General features: G+C 40.4%; 1 protein-coding gene and 1 long non-coding RNA gene across 8 annotated transcripts in view; one reads left to right on the top strand and one right to left on the bottom strand.

Annotated features, from left to right (window-relative positions):
• The window catches only part of LOC127479160 (uncharacterized), a 252,120-nt gene extending 247,156 nt beyond the window's left edge, over positions 1-4,964 (top strand). The window contains exon 2 of the mRNA XM_051805784.1: positions 4,953-4,964. The gene's annotated coding sequence lies outside the window, so the exon portion shown is untranslated. The remainder of the gene's footprint in view (positions 1-4,952) is intronic.
• Positions 643-24,630, bottom strand: LOC127479174 (uncharacterized). Of its 7 annotated transcripts, XR_007907483.1 has the most exons (6): positions 24,418-24,630; positions 22,721-22,861; positions 20,772-21,157; positions 11,465-16,587; positions 5,960-6,156; positions 643-1,071 (listed from the first exon to the last, which is right to left on the bottom strand). It is a non-coding gene; the product is annotated as an uncharacterized LOC127479174 (long non-coding RNA). The 7 variants fall into 7 exon arrangements; XR_007907481.1 differs by lacking the exon at positions 20,772-21,157 and adding an exon at positions 21,209-21,312 and having other exon boundaries at positions 643-6,156; XR_007907479.1 differs by lacking the exon at positions 20,772-21,157 and adding an exon at positions 21,209-21,309 and having other exon boundaries at positions 643-6,156.

Genomic DNA, 24,630 nt, shown 5'->3' with positions numbered 1-24,630 from the left:
GAACAAAAAAATGCACAGTCAGTCTTCTTGTACCTGCCACAGACCAATACACCTCAATAAATCTCTCCTGCTTAGCAAGGTACCAGAAAAAACATGCAGGGAAGCATGGTCGGTAGAAGGATTTTCTTTCTTTTACCCCATATTTTTAAACATTTACATTTCCCTTGCATTTGAATTGCTTTATGTTTGTTTGGACTCTGCAAAGTTGACACCATTTCTATTGAGAATGAGGGAAGTTTTCCAGGTTGTTTAATGTTCCTTAGGTGGATTTCTCCAAGATGTAACACAGTTATCAGTGCTCTCAAGTGAGCCTTCAGCAGATCTGAATCATTTAAGGGTTCACCCTCATCTACTTAAAAATCAGTGTTTGAATATCTATCAGTATGCAAAACATTCATTTGCTACTAGAGTTAGAGCTCCTTGTTATACCAGGAAGAATTTAAGTTTTAATTAGCATTTCCTCTGGTGTACTAAACCCACCGAGACTACTACACTTACTAAAATTTAATTAACTTGACAAAAGATCCTAATTGTTTTCATGCCACTAGTCCTTAGTGGTACTAAAAATAATACTCTTCAAATTAAGTGTCTGCAACCCACCTTCCTTTTGGTTGTCCTATATACATAAAACTGGTTGGCCTACATATAATTATAGCTGGTAGGAAGCCTTGCCCACCGTGGAATCCAGATTGTTTGCTCAAAGATGGAGATTTTTATGGCAACACATAACTTATTATTCAAAAGAGCTCAGCTAACGTTAATTCCTTCCACCATCTTATTAAGTTTTGCAAATGAGAAGTTTATTGATTTATCTCGGTGTACAGACTAATCAACGAGATGTAGTATTCGTTTAAATCAATACAGTAACCTAATATTGGCAAGAGGAAAGAAAGATGAATGTATCAATAGTCTAACTATGATAAACAATATATTTCTATATCGAGGAGCCAAAGAGAAATTTGGAATTAAAATGAAAATACTTTCTGTTCAGGACTCTTCTCATACTGTTAGCTCGTGCACAAATAGAGCTCTCACATCATTCCAAGGCTTTCTTCACTTTGAGACACTCATCTGAAAAGAAAGGTGTGGAAAGTATTAGAGCACAGACAGCCTAAAGCGTACTGGGGACAGCTTTGAAACAGAAGTTTATGTGCAGAGCACAAGACCTGGAGTCCAATGAATCCTTTGGCTCTGGGTGCCTCAAGTGGAGAGTTTAAGGAGAAGGACTCAAGGGAAAATACGCAAGCTCTTTTGCCAAGAGAAGGATTTCATCATCTTACATTACTGGGTTCAGATATGTTTGTCTAATTATTATCTTCAAAATCTAAAGAACGACTCATTTTATCATCTTAGGAAATCAAATCAATCACTTGTTATTCCTCTACTGAGCTTTGCTGGGACTGAATATCCCTGATGAGCTTAGAAATTACAGCTCATACAGACCGATTTTGGCAACACAAACCTTTACGTGGATGTGGGTTTTTGGTAGGGCTTAAACTCCATCCCCTACTGAAATACCACAGTTCAGGCTGAGGCTTTACTGTCGAGAATGCAAGAGCATATTAACTGTATGCATTGTTACATTCTTACAGCCCTGGGAGGAAAAAACCTGTAAGTCTCTGCATACAGAACCTTCAGCTCCTCTTTCTGCCCAAACATCTGGCTGCTTTATCACATTTGAATACTAAGAAGATTATCTTGGCTGATGATCCATCCAGATTGGCTGTTAAACATCTCTTTTCTGCTTTCCTTGCCAAGTTCCTCCTTTGTTTTCTTCCCTCTCAATTTGAAGCACAAGGCCTCAGTCTCCATTAGGATTTATTGATGTGAGCTCAGGACACTCCTCTGTTCTAGTTCAATTATTAGAATCTTCTGAATATACAGAAACAAGATATTTTAATGAACAGCTCTATAAAGTTCATATTCACAACTGTTGCCCTAGTAAGTAGAACCTTTATGACAAACCTTGCACTCAAAACGACCATATGTCTGTGTGTGTTTATTGTACACAAATATTTAAAATTACACTCTCATTAACCTTTGTCTGCACGTATAAAATAGTGAACTCTGAAGAGCTGTGAAAGGCTGAAGTTTAGCACGTGAAAATCAAAAGTCAGTACCATGAGATTACAGGAAAAGTAGGCCACAAAATATTCACTAGAAAAGACTTTATGTATTTGGGTGAAATTGCATTCATGTTTGTAGAAAAATGTTCATCTTTGTCCCTGTCAATAACATATTTAGAACACTAAAAATCTAAAGTAAACTTTCTTCTTCTTCCCATCTCTGCCGTGTATCTTATTTTTTCATGTGGCTAATGAATCATTGGCAACATTAGATAAAACACAGGAGTTTTGTCTCCTGGGTTTAACAACTGTGAGAGGCATCTCGGAATACTCTGGTGTTCTCATCACTTATCAGAATGCATTGACTTTTAAAAAGGCTGTTTTCGGCAGTTTTTCATGACCTGACCTACTGTTCACCTCAAGTATTTAAATACATTATATCTATAATGAAAGAGAAGGTATTTTATAAAACAATTAATTATGATGCAATTTTCTGATCCGCATTTTCACACAGTTTTGGAGTTTTACATTAGACCATAACTATTTATGCATTTAGAAAATTGAAGCGTAATTGAAAATTATTATGTGTAAAAGCAGTTCTGATTAACATAATATAGAGGAATGGTAAAGACTCAAGAAAGAAAATAAAGTGTTTCAAGCCTCTGAAGTTATAAGTGTCTTTAATCCAAATATAAGCTATCAATAACAAAGTGATTAGCGGGAATGTTGAGAATATTTGCAAAATTGTGTCATTATATTTCATAAAGAAGACTGATAATTCCATCTGGATTTAGTCTTGCTCTATTCTAAAGTCTTTCTTTTATTATGTAGCTACATATTTTTTCAATGGTGTATTTTTAATATTTTATTTTTAAATTACTTGTCAATTGTAAAGGAAAAATAGGTCCTTAAAACAAGTGGTAGCGGATTCAGAATAGTCGTTTTGAAAGAAATCCTTTGAAAAGAGAATACATGCTCAGTTCTAAATGACTCTGAATGTTCTTAAGTACACTACAGTTTCTAATTTTCTGTAGCAAATTTAAGGCTCGACTCCGTCTGACTCAAGCAAAAGAATAGTTTAACATGGAGCAATTTATCAGTGTTTCATTTCTTTTTGTCTGTCAATAGCTGATGGAAGGATATGTCTAGTACAGTTCCTGTAAATAAGTGAGGAACAGTGATAAAAAATAGAAATCTGAGATTTGGGTTGGGATTGGATTTCAGAGAGGTAAAAAGAAGTATTTTTGGGATGAATCTCCCATATTTGTCCCTGAAAAAAACAATATAAAATGCTTTTAACCAATTTTAAATGTCAGTATCGTGAATATTCAGCTCCTGCTCCTTACAACAAAAGGATTTTCAAAAAGAAAAAAACAAAACCTAAAGAAGGTAAAGCCTTAGTAAGTGTTAACATCTCTCTCTTGAAATCAGTTATGTTGATTTATATCTCTTAAGGTCTAAACCACAGAAATCATACATTTTTGGAAAGAAAACCAGTTTTTACCTTAATTATCAAATCCCTTTGCAATTCTACAGTGACAGATTTGTCTGGGATTGAACCAAAGCATCCGGCTGGAATAACATCAGAGCCGTGAGGAAGGAATAGTTGTTTCATTAAGTTTTACCAGCCAAAACCATTATATATAAGACTGAAAAAGAAGTTAATATTTTGGTAGGAAAAATCCCAAACTGATGGAAAAAACATCTGCTCCATTTAGAAACCAATGGAAAATATCAGCGCAATAAAAAGAAATAGTGCAATTAAAAGAAAGGATATTGCTGAAGAAATGTAGTTTGTGGAACGTGTTTATCAGCTTTGAACATCTATTGAGGATTTTGGAGGCACTTCTCTCCAATCAACAGAAATTCAAATAATGGTACAGTATATGCAAACTAATTGTGATTTTTAAAACAGATTTCAAGAAAGTTGACATTAATTCATAGCAAACATCACAGTGCTACAGGACTCTTCCTCTTGGATTTTTCAGTCAGTAGAAGAGACAGACTTACTTATGAGGGAAAGTGCACATTGTTCTTTTTCAAGAAAACATCCTCATGCTCTCTGTACCTAAAAATAATTACTAATCATTTGGCTTTATATAATAGCAACAACTATGAAGCCATGATATTTTCTGACTGTGTTGGCCAAAATCATAGGATTCTCTTCCAAAGTTTGCAGAATTCAGTAAGTTTTGTGTGCACACAGTCTGGTTGTAGTTACAACATGATATAGTGTTGAAGACAACTCATTCCAGTCTTGATTGCATTACTCTCTATTCAAGTATAACTCCCTAGAGTTCAGGTAGCAAAGGTTGCAGAGCCGCTATACAAACATGAACTGAGGAAAATCCATTTAGAAACAGGTCTGAGTGTTAACCCCAAGTCATCTATAGTTTGATTAGAAGGTGAAGTTGATAGCAGAGTTAAGGTTGGATTTCATCTCCCCTGTCTTCTTCTGGAGGCTGAAAGGCTTAAAACTGGGATCATTCAGTGATCTAAGCCCAGCCTTACTCTGAACTCCATCACAGGAGCACATCACTTGCCTCTCTGGACTGAAGAATCCAGTTTCTGATTTAGGATGCAGAGTGAATATCACAACTCTGAACTAAAAGCTTCATATAGAGCTTGATGTTCTTAGTAAACATGTGGACCTAAATCCGGATCATCTTAATTCCCACTGGTTTAAGCCTACTTGACTTGATCCAAGTCGCTCACCAATGACAAGGCTGATGTTTCGGACTAAAATCCTGACACTGGCTGGTTTGAAACAGGACTTGACAATCAGCTTCAGAGGTTATTGAAATACTGTTAATCTAAGCTCTAATTAGGTTTTATAGGAAATCTAACCATGTAGAACCCCAGAATTTTCTATTAGGTATACTTAAGGCACACGTCTGAATTTATGACCATTGTAATAAATATATAAATATTTTTATAATAATAATATTGTATAAGAATATTTTAACCTGCAGGGAAAATTTTAGATGGATTTTTTTCTAGAGTAATATGACATCAGATATCTTATTCAAACCTTTAATTGCACTAGATAAGCATATTTGTTACTATTTCTGATTCAAGAATTCACTTAGTTGGCAGCGTATTCTTTTATTCGTAAGACGTAGATTTCAGTATTGATGCCTGATCATCCCAAATCAAAAAGTCTTGAACTAAAACTTTTGGCTTGATCTTGGTTTTGAAAAATTGATTGTTTGTAGTACGAAATAGCAAAAAAAAAGAAAAACACCCATATATAGATCTATCTGCTTTAGCTAAATGCTGAGATCAGTAGGCCTTCACATGACTCGATGGGCACAAGCATTATCAATCTATAAATGAATACTTTAATAGAACTTATTTGCAGAGCTGGAATAGCAGGATGGATGAGCCCAAATGTTTTGGCCTGACCTTGTCACCTGATACGTGATCTTTGGACCTCAGTATTCCTAAGTCAGTCAAAGTCCTGCATTCTCTCTTGTCTCCATTTTGCTCTGCTTTTATCTACTCTGAAAATCAACTCCTTTACTGATCTGACTGATCCCTCAACCTACGAGAGTTGTCCAGCTCCTGAAATTTGACTTCCAGGGAGACGGTGGGTCAGAATTCTCTAGTTTCAGACCCAGGCCCATAAAACAGTTACACATGATGCTTAACTCAAATCCCAGTTTTAAATACTTTGCTGAAAGATTGAACATGGAACCTAACCATGTTCATGTGAAGATAAATCTGGGCCTGGTCTCCTCTTTGTAACATTGTTAAGTTTATCACGCTGTCTATCTGCCTGTATCAAAACCAGACTTCCCTGGTGGAATGCTGATATTAAAAAATGAGCTCACCAAAGTCAGGAAGAACAGAGAGAATGCTCTACTTTACTTGTCCCATTAAACTGAACCTACTATTTGCCGTTCCTTAAAAGATAGGGATCTCACAAAGAGTTGTCCTTGATGCCAGATGGGCAGATCCTTCTCTGCAGATAAGTGGGTGCTGGAAGCCTTCTACCAAAGCAATGTCTGGAATGCTGCAGATGGAGAGCTCCACGTGGACTGGGAATTAGACACAGCAGGGCCATTGGAGCTGGAGAACTCACTTAGAACTGAAAAAATATTTGTGGGTTATGCAGAAAGCCTGTTCAAAGTCCTTTTAGAAGAAGATCAAACATTGTGGAGGGAAATGCAATTTGAACCAAAATAGAAGGGACTGTGCTGTGTTCAAAGCAACAATGCTCCCAGCTGAGGGGGCCTTAGTTTATGGCTAAGTTGTACATCATGTTTTCAGAAATCCCAGAGATCCCAGATGCCAGCAGACCTCAGTTCAGGTGCTCATGTTTTGTTTCCTGGGTTCACTTTTTGAAGTTTAATCTCAGATTAAGAAAGGTGTGGATAAGAAAATTAATGGTACCTATGGAAACAATTAATTCATACACGGTATTTCAGGTCTAAATTCATAATTGTAGGTGAAATCAGCCTTTCTGAACAGCTACCAGGAACACTTATGTAGGGCACAGACTTTATGCTGGCCTGCACAGAAGAAAATTCTTATATTCAATAGTGGTTTTTTTGTTTGATTTATGTAGATCATGTAGCCAAATACTTTGTATTTTTAGCTGACATGAAAAGACTTTCTCAATACAATGTGGTTTAGAAAAATCCATTCAGTCAGGAAAAAAGGTTGTGATGACCCATTAAGGAAACATTCCTTAAACCCCAGCAGTTTAATTTAAAAATGTCTTGTTTCTTCAATTTGTTAATCCTAAACAAGCCCTGGACATTTTTGAACTATGTAACTAATCCTGAGAACGCTCACTCATGCAAATTGTTGCTTTGAACGGGAATAAAAGATTATTCTGTCAGGTTTCATATCTAGAATATGTAGGACTTCACATTTTAGATTATAGAAATGTCACTAATCGTCCAGGGGAATGAAACACACTTTGACCTTGCACAAGTACTTCTCTGCTGTCATTAAGGTAAATAGAATGAATAATAATAGCAGTGTTTGGCCTGTTTAGGATGCAAGGCAGTGTCTGTACCAAAATGCAGTTCATTACACTGAAATCGACTTACTTGGCTAAAAATCCTTTAAGTGTATTAACATCCTCAATGCTGTGAGGAAGTCATGGGATTTTTTAAAAAGGTATGAGGCTGAATCTTCCTCCAGTGTGTTTGACATTTCTGTGAGTAGAGGGTGCCTTTTGATGGAAAGGAGCAGGATTGATTGGCTAATAGGGGTTTCTCCATTTCTTCTTCCTTCATATCTATGGATCTTCCAGCCACAAGCTCTCAGACATGGTGGGTGCATACATTTATTGTGGGAAGAGGAGGAGAGCATGAGATCATAGCCCTGGATAATATGGTCTTAGTAAATTATTCATTGTTGTGAATATAAATAGAAATATATATAGAATCTGCCTTAAGTGGTACTTCTGCAATGTGAAACACGACAGGCTGTTTCTTTGTTTCTAGTGGTTAAAGAGGCAAAAAACCTGAGACAGCTTCTGTCTTTTTGTGTTTTGTCTTTCACATTTTTAACTTCACAACCGTGTGCTTTATATAAAATAATGAAGGAATAGGGAAGAAATGAAAAAAGAACAAACACAGCAGTTACAGCAGGACAGAGCCCCTTTGCCAACACAGTACCTAAAGCTTCTTACATGCTTTGATGTTGCTCCTCTTGTATAGATTTAAAATATGTATTTCAAAACTTTCCCGTGCTTCTAACCCATAAATATTTAATTCTCAGTATTATCATCAGTCAGATCAGATGATCTATGGAAGGTATTGGTGGTAAAAGCTTCTTGTGCAGTTTGTCCAGCCCTCCAAAAGCACTCCAGTTTCACGGAGACCTTCTAAGGAGCTGATGGCAGAGGCTCCCTGGGACATTGATTGATTAATGGCTCCCTGGGACACTCTGACACCTCTGCCTGGATTCGAGATAAGAGCCAGCGGCGGTCTGCCCGAGAGCAGTGCTTTATTCGGGCAGACAGAGGGGAGCAGCAGGGAGGAATTCCTGCAGGAACGAGAGATAGGCAGCAGCTTTCTCTGGGGCAGGATAATGGGCTGCAAAGGGGAGGAACAGAGGGAAGGAGCATTTTGTAGTACTCAGGTAGAAACAAGAGACAAGACAGGTGATGTTAAAGGGTCAGAATAAAAGCAAGAATAAGAATCCACAGAGAAATGAAGCTTTAAGTGTGTCAGGTTTGGTTGTGTGTTGGTTGTGGTTTTGGTTTTTTTTAGTATAGGTTTTATTTATCATCGATAACAGAGGGCTTTTGCCCTGAAGGTTTTTTTTATTCATTCTTTTATGCCACTGAAGTATATCAAACCTCTGCCAACAAGTTGACGGAGGGGGTTCTCCCCCTCTGCTCTGCTTTCCTGACACCCCACCTGGAGCACTGGGCTCAGTTCTGGTGCTCCAACATAAGAAGAACACAGAACTGTTGGAACAAGTCCAGAGGAGGCCACAAAGTTGATAAAGAGGGGAAATTTAGGTGAGATATGCAGCAGAAATTATTCCCTGTGAGGGTGGGGAGGCCCTGGCCCAGGTTGCCCAGAGAAGCTGTGGCTGCCCCATCTCTGGAAGTGTCCAAGGCCAGGTTGGACAGGGCTTGGAGCAACCTGGGCTAGTGGAAGGTGTCCCTGCCCATGGCAGGGGGTGGAATGGGATGAGCTTTAAAGTTCTTCCAACTCAAATCATTCTATGGTTCTGTAATTTTCTATGCTGAACCAAGTGCACTTCTCTATTACAGTAGTACCACCAATACATTTAACAGTCCAGTCCCTATTTAGTTAAAATAATGCTCACATTATAGTGGCATAAGGAAAATCCCGATAGAATAGTTAGAGTAGTTTGGTCTGCAAATGTGTGCTATTTGTGATAATTGGCACAAAGCATCTCTTGTAACAAGGCAGTTTCCATGACCCATGAACATTTCTTTCATGTAAAACAGTAAGGAATGCAGGAATTTCCAATGATCAGTATCCATTTATCCCAGTGCTGTGCCTTTGGAAGAGTCCAGAATCACATGTTTCACAAAATTGCAAAATTGTGCTGGCATTCACGGGACAGAGCAAGTTGGCTTTTCACAGCCTGTTTCTACTTGAAGTCGTTGGAATATTTTCTTGAGTAAAATGTCATCTCACAGGTTGCCTTCCTGACCAAGCAGAGCTTTGTTATTTACAAATCTAACTACTGGTAAATGTCGTGCATGGAAATAAAGGGGCTTTAAACTTTGCAAATGTCGCTTCAAAGAAAGGCACGAGACAGCCTTGGGAGAATTCCATAAACAGGGTTTGATTCAGAGAAACTGGGAATCATTGGAGGGAAAAAATAAATTGGCTTTAATGAGCTTTGACTTAGTATTCAAAGTAGGAAATTTTGACACCTCTGGGAGTACTTCACATTAGCACAAATGAGCCAGGAGCACAAATCCTTGGAATGGGAATTATTTCAAAATGATCCCAGGCTAACATCACTGACTGGGTTTAACTGCATCCTCTTCAGTGGGAAAGGTAAGGGGGAAAGGTCCATCAGTGTATGACAATATGAACCTGTGCTTGGCGTGGAGTCTGAAAAGGGGGACCACCCAAATGTGGGGGGGCAAAGCCTAGAAACAGCGGTTGGAAGCTCCTAATCCCACAGGTGCTCTGTTACACAGGAATCTGTATTAACTGGTGGCCTTGGAGACAGAGAGCTGCAGGAAAAAGGTGAAATGTCAGGTATAGCCTGCTTGGCACGGAGGATGGAAATAAGTGAAAATCACCTTCAAGAACTCGAGAAAAAGTGTTTCCTTGGGCCTGAAAGGAGGATTTAGAAAGCTCCTCAAGGAGCTTTTATTGGAAGAGTCATTTGGAGAGATGTTTTGAGACTACAAGGATACACCATTCACTTACATCAACTGCATTACTCCTAAGAGATCCACAGTGCAGCACTCCCTTCCAAAATGCATAGGAGAGTAGGAAAACTTAGAAAATAACCTGGTTTCATATAGAATTGGTCTTTCCATAACAGGTGAGGATTAGTTAATGTCTAATTAGAGACAAGAGACAAAGAGACAAGTCTGTGCTGCTTGAAGCAGCAAAATTAAAAACATTGCATTGAAAGAAAATTATTTTTAACACATTGGTGTTAAATTAAGGCCAAAGGGTACTGTGAACCATGGTCTTATTTACTACTGGGCATGACTGCCAGTAACAACAATTTGTGCCATGCTCATTCTGTTTGCTGCAATAGCTCTGAGATGCATCACCCTAATCCAAAAGCATGAGATTAAAAAAAAGAAAGGCATTTAAAAAATATTTTTATTAGACAAATGGGCATCTAGTGGCATTTTGGTACCTATAGCTATTTAAAAAAATTTCAACTAGATGCCCTACATTAATGAAGGACCTTAAGAATTAAGGTTTGTCATTCCTTAAGGAAGGAAAGGCACCTTCTTCCCCAGGTCTGTGAGATGTTGGCCATGCCTTTCTCACAAACGTAGGCCTTTAATGTCAAGGTTGCTACAACTGAAAAGCAAATCTGTGAGGGGAGTTTTACCGGTTTAAAAATTTTGAAAGTACCATCTCACTAGGGAAGAGGTTTGGAAATAAAGGGATAAGCTAATTATTTATAATTAGGTCAAACTGGGTAGGCTGACTGCCATAATTAACAATTCCTAATGACTAGCCTCAGGGATTTTTCTTGAATATACCGGGTGAAATTTGGTCAAATGGATATCTATCCTGCTCTCCTGGAGTGAGAGCATTCCCAGCTCCCAGCTGAGGCAGACTGTGAGCAGGGGAGCGTGGTGGGGCTGGGAGCAGATGTAGGTTAGTGTGCTGAAAGGCTGAGCAGCCTGGGAGAACAGGAGGGAAGTGTGTGTGGGCTGGGGAAACAATCCCAGGAGCAGGGAGGGAGCTGGGTGAAGCTTGCAAGGGGTTAGAGATCTGTGCACCAAAGCAACCGGCAGAGTTGCTTAATTGAAAAGGAATCTCTAGGAAATAGAGGAGGAGGATTCCTGAGGCTCCCACAGCTCAGGGCAGGCTCACAGACTGAGGTAACTGGAGGTGCAGGCTGAGCACAGAAATATTTCCCACAGTCAGGATGAGTCAGAAACGTTTCCCTTCCTACAGGTCCTTGCAGGGCGAGCTCAGCCGAGCTCCCGTGGGATCCCACACTGAGCCTGTGCTGGTGCCTGTGTCTGGCTGTGACATCCTCCTCCAGCACAGCACTGTCCTGCATGTCCTTCCTCACTGCAGGAACATTCCCTTCCTCCAGCCTGGCTGCTTCAATCTTCTCTGAGACACATATAAAACGATGAATAATAGTCGAGTGGATTCAAGAAATGATTAACAGCAAAGAGGATAGAAAAGAATCAGAGACTGAGCTACCTCAAGCCCACTTAAGAAGAGCGTCATACACACCTTGAAAGATAGTGTGAGTAAGAGTCCTGTCATGGCCCTTGTGTAGCTTTCCAAACTCAAAAATTTTTGATTCAGAATTTCAGGTATAGCCAAGCCTTGGCCTTCCCAAGCAGGATCATAGCAGAGGGCCTCACCTGTTCCACGGGGACACACTCCCTCACGTGCTTTGTTGACCAAATGTATTTGCCTGAGGAGGAGAGAGAAGACATTAAAATGACTGGCACAAATCATCTAATACATAATAGGAGACAAAACAATTGATTCATAATATCGCCTATAGCTCAAAAAGTGCTTTTCCATCCCCACTGACCTCAGGCTCAGACGTTTTTAAGAAGATCTCCTGGTCTTTCACAGGTGAGGGCAAATAAATGCACCCAATTCCATTTCTCTGATTTAAGCAATGTTGTTGCCTCTCTGCTGCCTCTTTGGAAATGTGTCTGGGTGTGGGGTTTTTAATTCAGAGTTAAAGTGGCTGTCTGAGGAAACCAAGTGGTTTAAGGATCTACAAGGCCCACAGCTATCAAGATACACAATCAAAACACAGTTTACTAGAACTGTGTGACAGATGCAGACACGACATTGATGGGCATTTTCAAATCACATATTGTTTTCATTGAAATATTCATGCCCCCAAAAAAGACAAACACAATCCCTTACAAAAATCAAAACATTTAGTTTTGACAGATTTTAAACACATCTCCCTGTTGCCATTTGCATAAGTTTTCATTTGGAAGTTTATTTCAAATTCAGATAAACTTTCCCTCTGAACTATACAAAAGTGTTCTTGAAATGCTGAAATCCAAAATGAAGTGTTCATTGTAGATCAAAGTAAATGCTTTCATCCTCCAGTAAGTTTCAAATACGTTCCTGTCCATACACCAAACTTGAAAAACAATGTTCCGACAAATTAACATTTTTTTCAATTAAAGAAAAGTGAGGAAAAACTTAATCTGGAGGTAGCAATGGCAGCCTCTGGATCAAACACAGCCAGACACTCGTGGTGCCACAATTCTGTTCGAGCATCTATCACTGGAATGACAATGAAAAATGACCTTTGTATTGCACATTTTGGTAACTAACTGCAGTCAGGCACTCGGAGTGTACTTTTCTCTCTCTTCTCTGATGGTTACTCTCTCCAGGTTACCATCACTGTCTCACTGCACATTTTTGCAAGTCTCAATTAGCCTCCCACCTGAGTTAAACGTTCCTGTTCCTGCTGTCTTCTTGCAGGAGAGGACTACTGGGGGGCAGAGTTTTAGTTGCAGCGCTGGAAAGGACATTACCCCGGACCCGATGAACAACAATACACCATTGTCCAACAATTAACAGAACATTTTAAAGAGGAGCATTGAAGCCTGCAATTCCCAGGTATGGCTGTCAGCCTGGAATTTCCACACTGGCACCAAGGGGGGATGTAGCTGCCACTGGAGGAACTGTGAACTAAGTGAATGAGTTGTATTGAAACTGGTACTAAAAGAAAAGACTTGTAACCAACACAAGACTGTTCATTATATATTAAAAAAAAAAAAAGTAACAAAACCAAACCAAACCAAAAAAAAAACCAAACCAAAAAACCCCGAAAAAACCTTCCTCCACATTTTAAACTAACGATGACTTTTAGGTATAGTGTAATTATAGCACCAGTGGGAACCCATCTGTCAGCCAACTTTCAAATGTAAAGGTTGTGCCTACAAAATGAAACCATATATTCTCATTAGTTGAAGCAGTTGATTTCCAGTTTCACAATATTAGTTTTAATGGTGAGACTTTTAGAAAGTCTATGGATTTCTTTTTGCTATTGATCTGTGGGGGAAGGTGGCACGTTTTGAACTGATCAGAGTTGGGAAGAGGGTGACATTGGTGCCAGCAAGGTTGTGGATATAAGTGACTCTTACAGCTGCCCGGAAACTGGCATTAGAATAACCTTGGAGGAACGGTCTGTCAGCACAGCCTGCACAGCCAGAGCAAAAAGGATTAGCAAGAGAAATTTTGATGAGGGTATTTACTACTAATGACCACCTTCAAAATTGCCTTTTATCTACAGCTTTTCAAAGCGTTTTCCATTCATTAAGCCTTATAAAACCTTTGTAAAATTGGTAGAAGATATAGAAATGCAGATATCTTTGTGCCAAAACACACAGTAATAAATTGACAGAAAAGGGCAGCAGTACACACCAAACATTATTTAAAATAGGAATTGCACAACGTTACAGTGATGCTATCTCTCTGTTAATTAGAGTTGGACCAGAACAGGGGAACAGTCCTGCTCTTAATAAAAATGGTGTGGAATAATCTGTAAATAGTGCTCAGGGTTTCTGTTTTGTGTTGTAGCAGTAAGACAGATGTATGTTATGCAGTGATATAAAAAAAAATGTTAAGAATACGAATGGCACCTGTTCTTTTATTGTAATGAAATCTGTTTCCCAAACTGCTAACCCCCAAGAGATGAAACAAGTGAGTCAGACAGACCTACTAAACTGATGAGCTGAAAACCTTGAGATTTAAAAAATAATAAATGTAGGGTCTTTTTTCTTCTTTCTTTTTTTTTTTTTTTAAGATCTTTTGAACCTTTACAGTTGTATTTCCATTCCTCTGTGGACTCAAGGAACATGAAGAAGGAAGGAGGGAGGGAAGGGAAGAGGGAGGGACAGAAGGAAGGAAGGAAGGAAGGAAAATTGGTATTTGGATGCTCTTTTATGACTGTCATGATAAACAAAGCTTTAGATGTGGAGTTTTTGATAAGTCCTTCCTTCCCTCCTTCCTTCCTTCCCTCCCTATCCCCTCCCTCCCTCCCTCCCTTCCTCCCTTCCCTCTTTCTTTCTCTACACACTAATTCAAATAATACATTAATTCTCAGTGTTGCTGTTTAAATTTCTGGTTCTTCGAAGCCCCCCAAAATTCAGCAGCTGCTATAGGAGCAATGTTTAAGGTGTATCAATACCATTAGTATGTCCCATAAAAACACAAGGAATTTAATAGCATTTAAGTGAAGGCTGCCAAAAGAACCAGTAAGCTGTGGGAACTCTGAAGGTACCTGCATGTGTCAGTGTGAGTCAATGTACTTTAAAAATCTTCAGAGATACTGTGAAGCTTGTCCCACAAGTCATTTCCAAATAAAAATGTGCTCCTACTTTTTTTTTTTTTAAGGGAAAGACATGAGAGATAATGCCCAGGATGACTTGGAGATCCAGCCATGCCCTGCTCAAAGGGCTGCAGGGCTGTTTAGCATCAGTGAGTGGTGGAAGCTCCCTGCAGGGATCAGGAGATGTGGTGAGAATGAAGGGTCGTTTTCACAGTGAGTAAAACGTGCATCCACTTTGGGTGGCTGCCAGGAAATTTCGTTATTTAGCTCGTTTTCCTACTGCTTTATCATTTCAGCTCATTAGAGCAACCAGAATTGAACTCAATTTAAAAATTAATAAATATTTCTGCCAGTTCAGTGATGCAGAAGAAAGCTGGATGAGCACCAGAGATGGTACACTGACAGTGTGGAGGAGGGTGAAAGAAGGCTCTCTGTGGCTCCCCCCATTACATTCCTAATGGTTTGGAGAGGGAATGTATGGAAATTTGCTCTTGAATTTTCAGAGGATGTGAAAATCCCCACTAAATTAGTGTAAAGGCCTGACCATGCCAATAATGGTTATAATACAGTTGTTATAAAAATAAATGAAAGCTTTCTAGGTAAGTCAACTTGGACAAGTCAGGTTTTCGATTTCTTAGGGCTGTAAAGCTGCAAAATTGTTGGGAACTTTGTTAGGAAATGGAATTGGGAGAAAATTGTTGGGAAAAAAGGAATCACTTGTTGAGTGAGAAGCAGCACCCACATTCCTGAGTTCAGTTTGCAGTCACGCTGATAAAAATATTCCCATTCTTGGTTAATCTACTCTTTAACATCCTGGCTCTGCCCACTGAAATTCACTGCAGGATTTTTTTCCACACAGTTTATTTCACTGTATTTTCAATTATTTACATAGAAACCAAACTAATAAGCAAACAAAAAATTGCTCAGTTTCACAAGAAAATGAAAACCTTCAAAAAGGTTCATGGAGTACAGATACTTTTACAAGGAGAATGTTGGGAAATGCTTTGGTAAAAAAGGACACAAGATTTAGGGTTCTTTTGAAGACTGTATGAGACACCAGTAGAGCTTTGAAGTCTTTTGAATGCTTCTTTTATATACCATTGGCACACAACTCCGTTAAAACACTCAACTAATTTTTGATCATATATATGAAAAAGCATAGAATAAGCATGTGGATTTCTTTTCAAAGGCTTGTTGGCTATCAGAGTACTGCTGGAAAAAGGCAGCTCCATTCCAGTACTTAATGTGCCTTAATAACTGCATGACCACAAACCATTAGGTTCTTCATTTGATAAGTGATTAATTTCCAGGGAACATATGTTAAGAGAATAAAATATTTCCCCAGACCTCCTCCCCAAAAGGTTCTCACAAAGCAATGTTAATGCTTCATATTTAGTGATAGAAAAAGAAAAAACAGAGATGAAAAGTCAGAAGAAGAAGGTTTGAAAAATTATTCCAGCAAAACTAGTTCCAGTGTTTCAGTCAACAGAGGGAAAACAAGTATTTTCCTAATTTCTGGAAAATTCTGTAAAGTAATACAGTGGTTATGAGGAAAAAATATTGCAACTAAGTCATTTGCGAGCATGAAATGCATCGTTGCTGTTCCCTGACTTCTGAAGCTGAGTAATGCAGGTTCATAAAATGACTAAAGCTTGTTAAGAATAGAAAAAATTATTTAATCTCCTTTAAAATCAACAAAAATGTCATTATGTGGACCCCTCCCACATCCTGTTTTAGCCATCTCTCCAGACAGCTCAGTGTTCAAGCTCCTGGGGAGGGGGGTGGGGGGGGTGGGGGTGATGATGGGGGAGGACAAGGACAGGATGGGAAGATTTTCTGCCCAGACTCTGTAGAGAACTTAGCTGCCGAGTAATAACAGGTCTTCACTGCCCATCTGCAAACTGAGATTTATTCCCCTCCTCCTCCTCAAGTCTTCGACATCGTCTGCATTTGCATGGGTTTTCTTAGGGAGAGGTCAGTGATGACATGGTTACTTTTCCTCCTGACAGTTCCCACAGCTGAGCTCCACATCTTGGCAATGCTGAAATTTCACAACAAAAACAATTGTCAGGATTGTTTTAATCTTAGCTCGAACAATTTCACTGAAACTTCTCACTTACTTCATTCCTCCAAAAACTTGATACTTTTTTTTTCTAACCAAACCAGGAAAAAAATTTGTCTGAATTGTTTATCTTGGACAATTTATGAATGTTTATGTGAGTGTCCATCCAGGGTGGATCTTCAACGCGAAGTTCCAGTGCTGTCTCCAGTTTTATTGTTTAAAGACAGTTCAACAGGGTTTTCAAGAGTCTTATGTCAATGCAAATGTTTGAAAAATTATGTACAACTAAATCTGTCTTTAAAACTCCCTCTTTATTGTGTAAGCTTTCAACACATGGACTTAAATATCAGTCATCTGAAGTCATCTATTTCACCTGTCTCATTAGAGGATTATATGTAACAGCTATAAGAATATAAGGGTTATATAAAATTGTATCCACTATTTATGTATTATTGTATCCAACACATATGTCCTTTCCATATGGGATGTTCTCACTGTACAGAACATGGTCGGTTCCAAGTATAACTCAACAGAAGCATTCAACCTTTGATTTTAAAACTGTTACATCTCCACTTCAACAGCCCACGTTGAAAGGAAATTCCAGATTGTGGGGGGGAAATGGCTGCCAATCTGAATAAGGAGGAACACTGTCAGATGGCAGGGAAGTATTTGTACTAGTTGTATTAACAGAAGCAATGACCTTTACACACTCCAAAACAAGCCATATGGGCCCTGGATCACAGCAACCGTTTATCAAGAAAAACTCTTGAATCATTTCAAGTGGTGTTCAAACACAGCCATGAGAAGCCTGAATACAAAAAGCTCCTCCAAAATATGTCTCTGAAAGAGGGAAGAGGCACCAAATTTTGAGGTAACTGCTATTTCAACCTTCAAATACTAGAGTAAAAAATTTTTTTGCATAAATTTTGGCCTATCCATTGTTGGGGATGGAAAACAGATGGACTGCAGTTTAGCTTTGCAGCAAGACTCCAAATTCAATTCTCTGGCTTGTTCTTAGCAGAGTTAATGAAAGTTGAATAATATGCACTGGCAGCCCCTAAAACCCTCTGTGGTTTTCTTTCTCTTTTCCTTGGCAGAGTGAGACCATTCTGCATTAAATTTGCATATGGCCACCTTTCTCCCTAGAGTAACTCCAGTGATTCATCTGACCATATTTCTGGGGAATACATGCCCTAAACTTTAGGAACTTTGCCTTCATGGGCAATCTCCATACTCCTTACAGCTTCTCAAGTGAACCAGAAGGACCTGCAGAAGTGAGCAGTGATTTAGTATTTACCTTATTTATTCATTAAACTGGTGAGAGTGATATTATGCTCCTCTGTGACAACACTGATCTTTAACTGAAACAAATTAAACCCATACCATAAATTTTCCTAATGGAGAGTAATACACTGAGTTGTGGATGCTTGTGGCAAGGATATTAATGGAGTACTCAGGGTGACAAACAGAACATGTTTTAAATGGAATCTAAAAAATATTAAGAAAGAAAATATCGTCTTTCAGGGAGAACAACAACAAAAACCCCAGAGACAAATCAAGCCCTGTAACCTTTGCTGGGGGTAGCATGGGTAGAGTAAAAAGAGCACACTGAATTCTGCTTGGAGAACCTCAAGGAGAGGAGGAGCTCTTGTGTCAGAAATCAGGGCTAATGAAACCTGCAAACATTTCAGTCTTCTGAGTTTAAATGGTAAGGGGAATTCAACCTGAATTTCTGAGAGAGGGGAAACTCTTTGCCAGACAAATAACTCTCAATTTGGCCCATTAAGAGCAAGAGTCTTTCACCTAGTGAACACTCTGCTTCCCGGCCATTCCACTGTGAGCAGGGAAGCTTCCACGATTTGGAGGATATATCATGTTTTATGGCAATGCTCTGACGTGACAGACTCACTGCTCGGACAGCACCGAGGTACTGAACCTGCAGGGGAGCCCCGGAGCACAACAGAGTTGGAAAAGAACCCGTCAGAGAACAGATGAAGTTTTCTAGAAATCTGTCACTCTTCTTAAAGATGAATGGGCTCATGGGAGAAAGGGGTTTTAGAGCTGCAAGATTATATTTGAAGTCAGTGGGGGTCTAGATGCTTTCAAATGTTGCACCCTCCACAGACCTGCAGGGCCTGTGAATGGAGCTGTTCACACCTGCCAGGACACAGAGCAGCCCTTTCTTCTACAGTGGAAAAAGCCTTCTCCCCATATTGACCTGCCTGTCCTGGATGTGCTTTGGTGTTGGTCTCCACCATGGCAATGCAATCAGGGTGGTGGCTGAGGTGAGCACTGAGGGCTGAGTCCCTCTTACACCCTCACACACTCAGATTATCTTTTTTGTCTTGTAGGCTTCTATTTCTCTCCCTAAAGGACATTGTACCAATCAGACAAAAAACAATTTGCCTGAATCTTTTCTCCTCCTACTCTTCCCTGAAACAGTTTTCAAGACAAATAGTAGTCAGCTCAGGGAGACCAGGATGGTTGAAGGTGAGCTCCTCCCCTTCCCCTACTGCCTGGCCTTTATACAGAGGTACCCTTCCTAGAAATGCTTCTGTCCCACCATTTCCCAACTCCCCAAAATGAAAAATGTTTTCTGGCCAGAGGGGTGGTGGGTTTTGGTGGTGTGGTCACAGCACATTGTTCTCCTGGCAGGCGCAGCTCTGCAGTTGGCACCGACGCTGCTCCCAGTGCAGCCTGGGGGTCCTGTCCGCCAGGCAGGGAGCCCTCAATCCCTCAGCCACCAGTGACTATTCCAGTTTGTGGGTCCCAGGAATATCTCATAAATTTTGCAGCCAAAACAAACTGGGAACAAAGAAGATAAAGTCTGTGGCTTACAGGAAAGGTCCCAGCCTGGGCTCGTCAAGCCGGGTTATTACAGTGACCTCCACAGATCCAAACAAACAGAGCATCTGCGTGTTCCTGAACCTTGGCTCACCTCTGGTACATGTGATGGGAAGGGGCTGTGTCTGCAATGCATCACTGGCATATGGCTTCCTGCACTGCACTGGAAGGTTAGTTTGGGTTCTCAACTTTAATAGGTGCAGAGGGAGTCTAGTACTCTTTTATTAGCACGACCCCATATTGACCTCCATGCTAAAAAAAGCAGGGACTTTCATTTCATCTCATAATCCACCAAGGGCAAATAAACAGTCAGAAATTCTAGTCTTTCTTTTTCCCCAACTCTCATTAAAACTGTGGTCTCCGTTATTGTCATGCAGACACTTTGCACTAGTTTTTTATTGCAGTCAAGTACAGATGCCCTTTTTATTTTGAAGCAGAGTCAATAGCAAAGCTTTTTTACTAAAGTTTCTGATTATCTACTATGGCTGAAAGCACTTTACCAGCAATAGTCTCCTTGGAATATTCAGGGTTATGCACAGCTTTTAATTCTTTAAAGAGTTTGGCGATAAATAGCTCGTGTATCTCATGATCTCACTCGAAAAGCAGCCAACAGATCTCTGAATGTGCTCGTCCACTTCTCCCACCACCAAGATGCTGGTGCAGCATCAGGAAGGTGAAGGTGGTGATGCAAAAGCCATGTCAGTATTAGGGGGCTTTATAATGCACCCCCAGGCACAGCACAAAGCCCGTGTGCACGTTCTCAGTGCTGCCCTGGCTGTGTGTTCTGTAGGGTTTCTGCTGAACTTACTGCTCTGCATTTGGAGCAACTTCAGTCTTGCAGGTGGGATGGCACAGGGAGAAGGGGGTAGCAAGACAGAAAAACAAATTCTCTTTTTTGATCTACATGCTGGAAGTGTTCAAGGTAGGTTGGATGGAGCTCTGAGCAATCTGGTCTAGTGGAAGGTGTCCCTGCTCATGGCAGAGCGCGGAACTGGATGATCTTTAAATGTTCCTTCCAACCCAAGTCATCCTATGATTCTATGATGTAGTGGCTGATGTTGCTGGTGATTCAGTGTCTCTTAATACAATGAATTTATGCTGTTTCCGTCTTTCTTTTTAAAAATATTGCAAAGCAACTCCTATGTCTTTATTTATTTTTCTATTTTTTTTTCATCCTTACTACAGTTGCACATTGTTACATGGATGGAACAGTCTGTTCTTTTTGAGTGGCCATGACAAGAAAATACGTTTTTTTAGCAATTCTAAGTGAGGCACTGAGGTGTTATTGGGGGAACTTTTCTCCATGAGAGGAATCATACCTGACACCATGCACTTCAGAGCAGTCTGCAGTGCAGTGACAGGGTGTGTAGGCGCACAGAGTGTTCCTGTTCTTTCATTGAATGATGTTTAAACACAGTGCGACGTAGCAGCTTCCAGGAGTGTGGGAGCACTTGGATTCCAGCAGTGTTACCTCATTAGACTCACTATTATGAGTGCTGCCATTTATTCACAGTAGTAAATATTGTGCTGAATAGTGTGCACAGGATCTAGGCTTTAGAAAACAATACAATTATGAGAACTGAACAATCTTGAGAGATTGTGTTTAGTGAAAAGCGTTTGCTGGAGCTTTGCATGAAGCTGCAGAAATGGGCAGTTCATGGTGTTGTCGGAAACCTTCCCGAATCTTTTTTCCCGAGATAAAATTCTGAAAGAAATTAAATGTCTGAGATTAAATACGATTCATTAGAGAACAAACCTGCAGAACTCAGGGCAGTCAGCCATTCTGTCTGACCTTCTCTGAGGCTGTTAGGAGGGTGATAGATGGCTGGGTGATGACAGCTTTTGAAGTGTAGATTTCTGCTAAATCAATGGACAAGGTATGTCAAATTTCTACTCATTTCCAAGAGCTTCTGTCAGCCCCCACAAACAGCTGCTCTTTCATTCACTATTGTACTATGCTGGAGCCACAGAACATGAGAGAAAATCTTGTTCTGTGAGTTTTTATAGTTTACCACATCCAACTTTCCATTTTAGAAAGCAAAGAATGTAAACAACAGTCTTGCTTCAATGTCTCGGTAATGTGCAGCAGCTCCATAATCAATAATAGAAAATGTTACTGAAAGGCCCAATAGACCTCAAAGAGATAATGTGAGTTGGCCATTAACAGTGAGTCATTATAGAACTTATTAAGTGAAGCCTTGGGACTGTCATAGAGCCTAAAGGTTGACATAAATTTTTCATACACATTGAACTTTGCTAAATGTGCTTGCATTTGATTAATGATGACTTTCTTCAGTGCTCTAATAAGAAGAAGGAAAATATGAGCTGGGGCTGCAGCAGGGAGAAAAGGCTCCTGGGAGGAAGGACAGTGTTGGCAGCAGGAGAACAATGGGGTTTTCTAGAGATGCCCTGCCAAGCATGAGGAAGTTTATCACTCCCTGAAAAATTGCTCCTCACCACCCAGGGAGAGGGCACTGAGCACAGCACGTGAGCAGGGAAAGCCAGTTTTGTAGTTGTGGAAGTGAAAATTGTAGCTTCCAAACACCAACAGAAAATTCCTCCTCGTGTCCCCTTAAACCCTCCAAATATCACAAAGAACAACCAAAAAATCCACCCCCAGCCCCCATCAGCCTCCACGTATCAGAAAGAACAATACAGAAGCTCTTGTAGTTAACAAGGGACAGGAGTGGGGTGTCTGCAAGCCCTGCTGGGGATGGAGCTGGAGGAAATTTGCCTTGGCAGTCAACGCAGTGAGTCACAGACTCATGGAATGATTTAGGTTGGAAAAGAAGACAACAACAGCAAAACAAAACCTCCACTTGCAAAAGGCCTGAGGAGCAGCATATGGATTTGTTCAATTAAAATAAACATGTTTTTCGCTTGTTTGAAATAAAAAAAAATAAAAAGGGAAAGCAATCAGTAACCTCAGTCCAAAGCAGTCACAAAGTCTAAGCCTCTTTCACTAACCACCAAAAATGCAAGACATGTCTTTGAGTTAGCTAAGGGATAGCTTTAAAAAAACTACAGAGTAAGGGTTTTTTTCTCTTTCTAGTTTTTAAAGCTGCTGAAGTTCAAACTTTTAAGCTTTAGTTTTGATTTATTTTAAAAAAGCATCCCTGTAATCAAGAGTCTGACAAACAGCTCCAGACAAGAGGACTCAAAATCTTCTCCTAGACTTAGATAGCTGAGTAATTAGGTATTAGTCCTGATTTTACAAACATAAAAGGAAAAAGAAATGTGGACAAGAGATGTGTCTATTCCTTCTCACCTCCTGGCAGGATGGGGTAGTAGACAATTATCCCCATCACCACTTATAAATTTGTCCCTCCAAAGCAGATTTCCCTCCCAGCCATGGATGGTGTTTCAGCTCTTGGTGTTCTTGATGTAGTTATGAGCTACTGCAAACGGACTAAACAAGTATGAAAAAGAAAAGAAAAAAATCTATCAGGTTTTCAGTTTGGCAGTTAGAGAACTCACAAGGACTTTGAAAATCTCAGGTTCAATTCACTGCCTGGGTTAATATTTAATTATTTATAGAACACAATTTGGCTTCACCCGAAAGTCTGAAAGACTCTTGAGAAGGACCTTTCTCTGACCCGGAAAGAAGTCTGAGTGCCACACACAGTCCATGCAGATCTCTCCCCCTTCGTGTTCTGTGTTTTCTTTCCACGGTGAAACACGAAACACTCCATGTACTCTGCAGAAACCCCCACGTGGAGAAGCAGTTGCCCCTGTCATGTAAAACCCTCCACCTCCAGAAGTTTGGAGGTCTGGGACCTCAGCAAAGTCCACTGGGGGTACACACACATGAAGTCACTGTGTCATACACGGCAAAGCTCTGCCTGGAGTGACGGCGCAGCTTCTGCCCCTCCTCTGCTGTGCCGATTCTGGGGACTTAATTTTGGAAGTGGGGTTTGCAGTTAATTAAGGGAGGGAGTGAAAAACCACAGAGCTCAAGTTGGTGAGCAGGCAAGGCCCAGGACTTTGTGCAGAAACAATTTTTTGACAAGTTCACTCATTCCCTTTCCCAAGCCATTCCTTTTCCTTCTCTCTCTTTTTGCTTTGATTTTATTTTTAAATATAGAGTGTGACTCTGGTGCCAATTGTTCAACTTTACAGTAGCTCAGCATTTAGATCAGTGGCCAAAGGGGAAACCTACACAGGGTCTACACAGATTTTTGTTTAGTGACCCTTTCAATAAAAACATGTCATTCTGAGAATGCTGCTGGATGGGGAAGACATAAAAGAATTGCAGGTGTTTGGGTTCCAGAAAGCTAAGGCTGCCTCTTTGTGAGCCTTATTTAAATTCCTATCCTTCACTTTCTCTGTGAGTTTATCAGATGCAACATGGTAAAATTTAGCATTTTGTCTTGTCAGTCAGTCAACAATATGGAGTCAAGAAAACATGCAAGCTCTTTAGAAGCTTTCCTCAGCTCTGGTGTAGCAGCCTCTGTGGCAGGAGCTCACACAAGATCACATCAATGCTGGTGGTGAGCTTGCAGGCTTGTACCCGTGTACATGGTATCTAGGACTGCTTGACATCATGGCAAGAACAGGACGGAGGCCAATGTAAGAATTCCCAAACAAACCCTCCCCTTCCCTGTCAGTGTAAGTTGGAGAGTTCCCTTAGCAACCGGCCCTGCATTTGCATTCCTAATCGATTCTTGCCAGTGAGGGCTGGTGCTCAAATGAGGGCTGGTGCTCCAACACACTGCGGGTACTCAGAGGCAGCAGCTCCTCAGCCCCGCTCAGGTGCCAGTCCTGGTGATACCCAGACAGGCAGGGAGCTGAGGATTTTTGCTCACACATGCACTCAGCTCACAAAAAAATCACTCCTGTTAACATTCCATTGACCGTATTTGGAGGGATTTTGTTGTGTCCCCCTAAATGATGCCTCAGGTAGCACTTCTAAGAGGGAAAAATGGCCAAAACACCACCTGCACTTGCTGCTGTTCCTTGCCTTACCTGGCTCAGCCGTGGTGATCCTCCTTTAATTAGGGTTTTCTTCAAGTTGTAATTAGTCTTCTAGTTCCTTCCATGGGTGTGAGGCTCAGTCCTTCCCTGAGCTCAGTCGGGAAGACAGAGAGACTGCGCTAAAGCAACTCGTGTGATCAAAGTCCTTCCCAGGTGGCTCAGATCCTGGGAACGCTGCGACAAACTCGTGTGTCGGGACCAACC

This window comes from Manacus candei, unplaced genomic scaffold (assembly GCF_025592945.1).
Source record: "Manacus candei isolate 608988 ecotype Guabito, Panama unplaced genomic scaffold, ASM2559294v1 h1tg000065l, whole genome shotgun sequence".
Classification (NCBI taxonomy): Eukaryota; Metazoa; Chordata; class Aves; order Passeriformes; family Pipridae; genus Manacus; species Manacus candei.
Note: the sequence above shows the minus strand (reverse complement) of the source record. Positions and strands in the feature narration are given on the sequence as shown.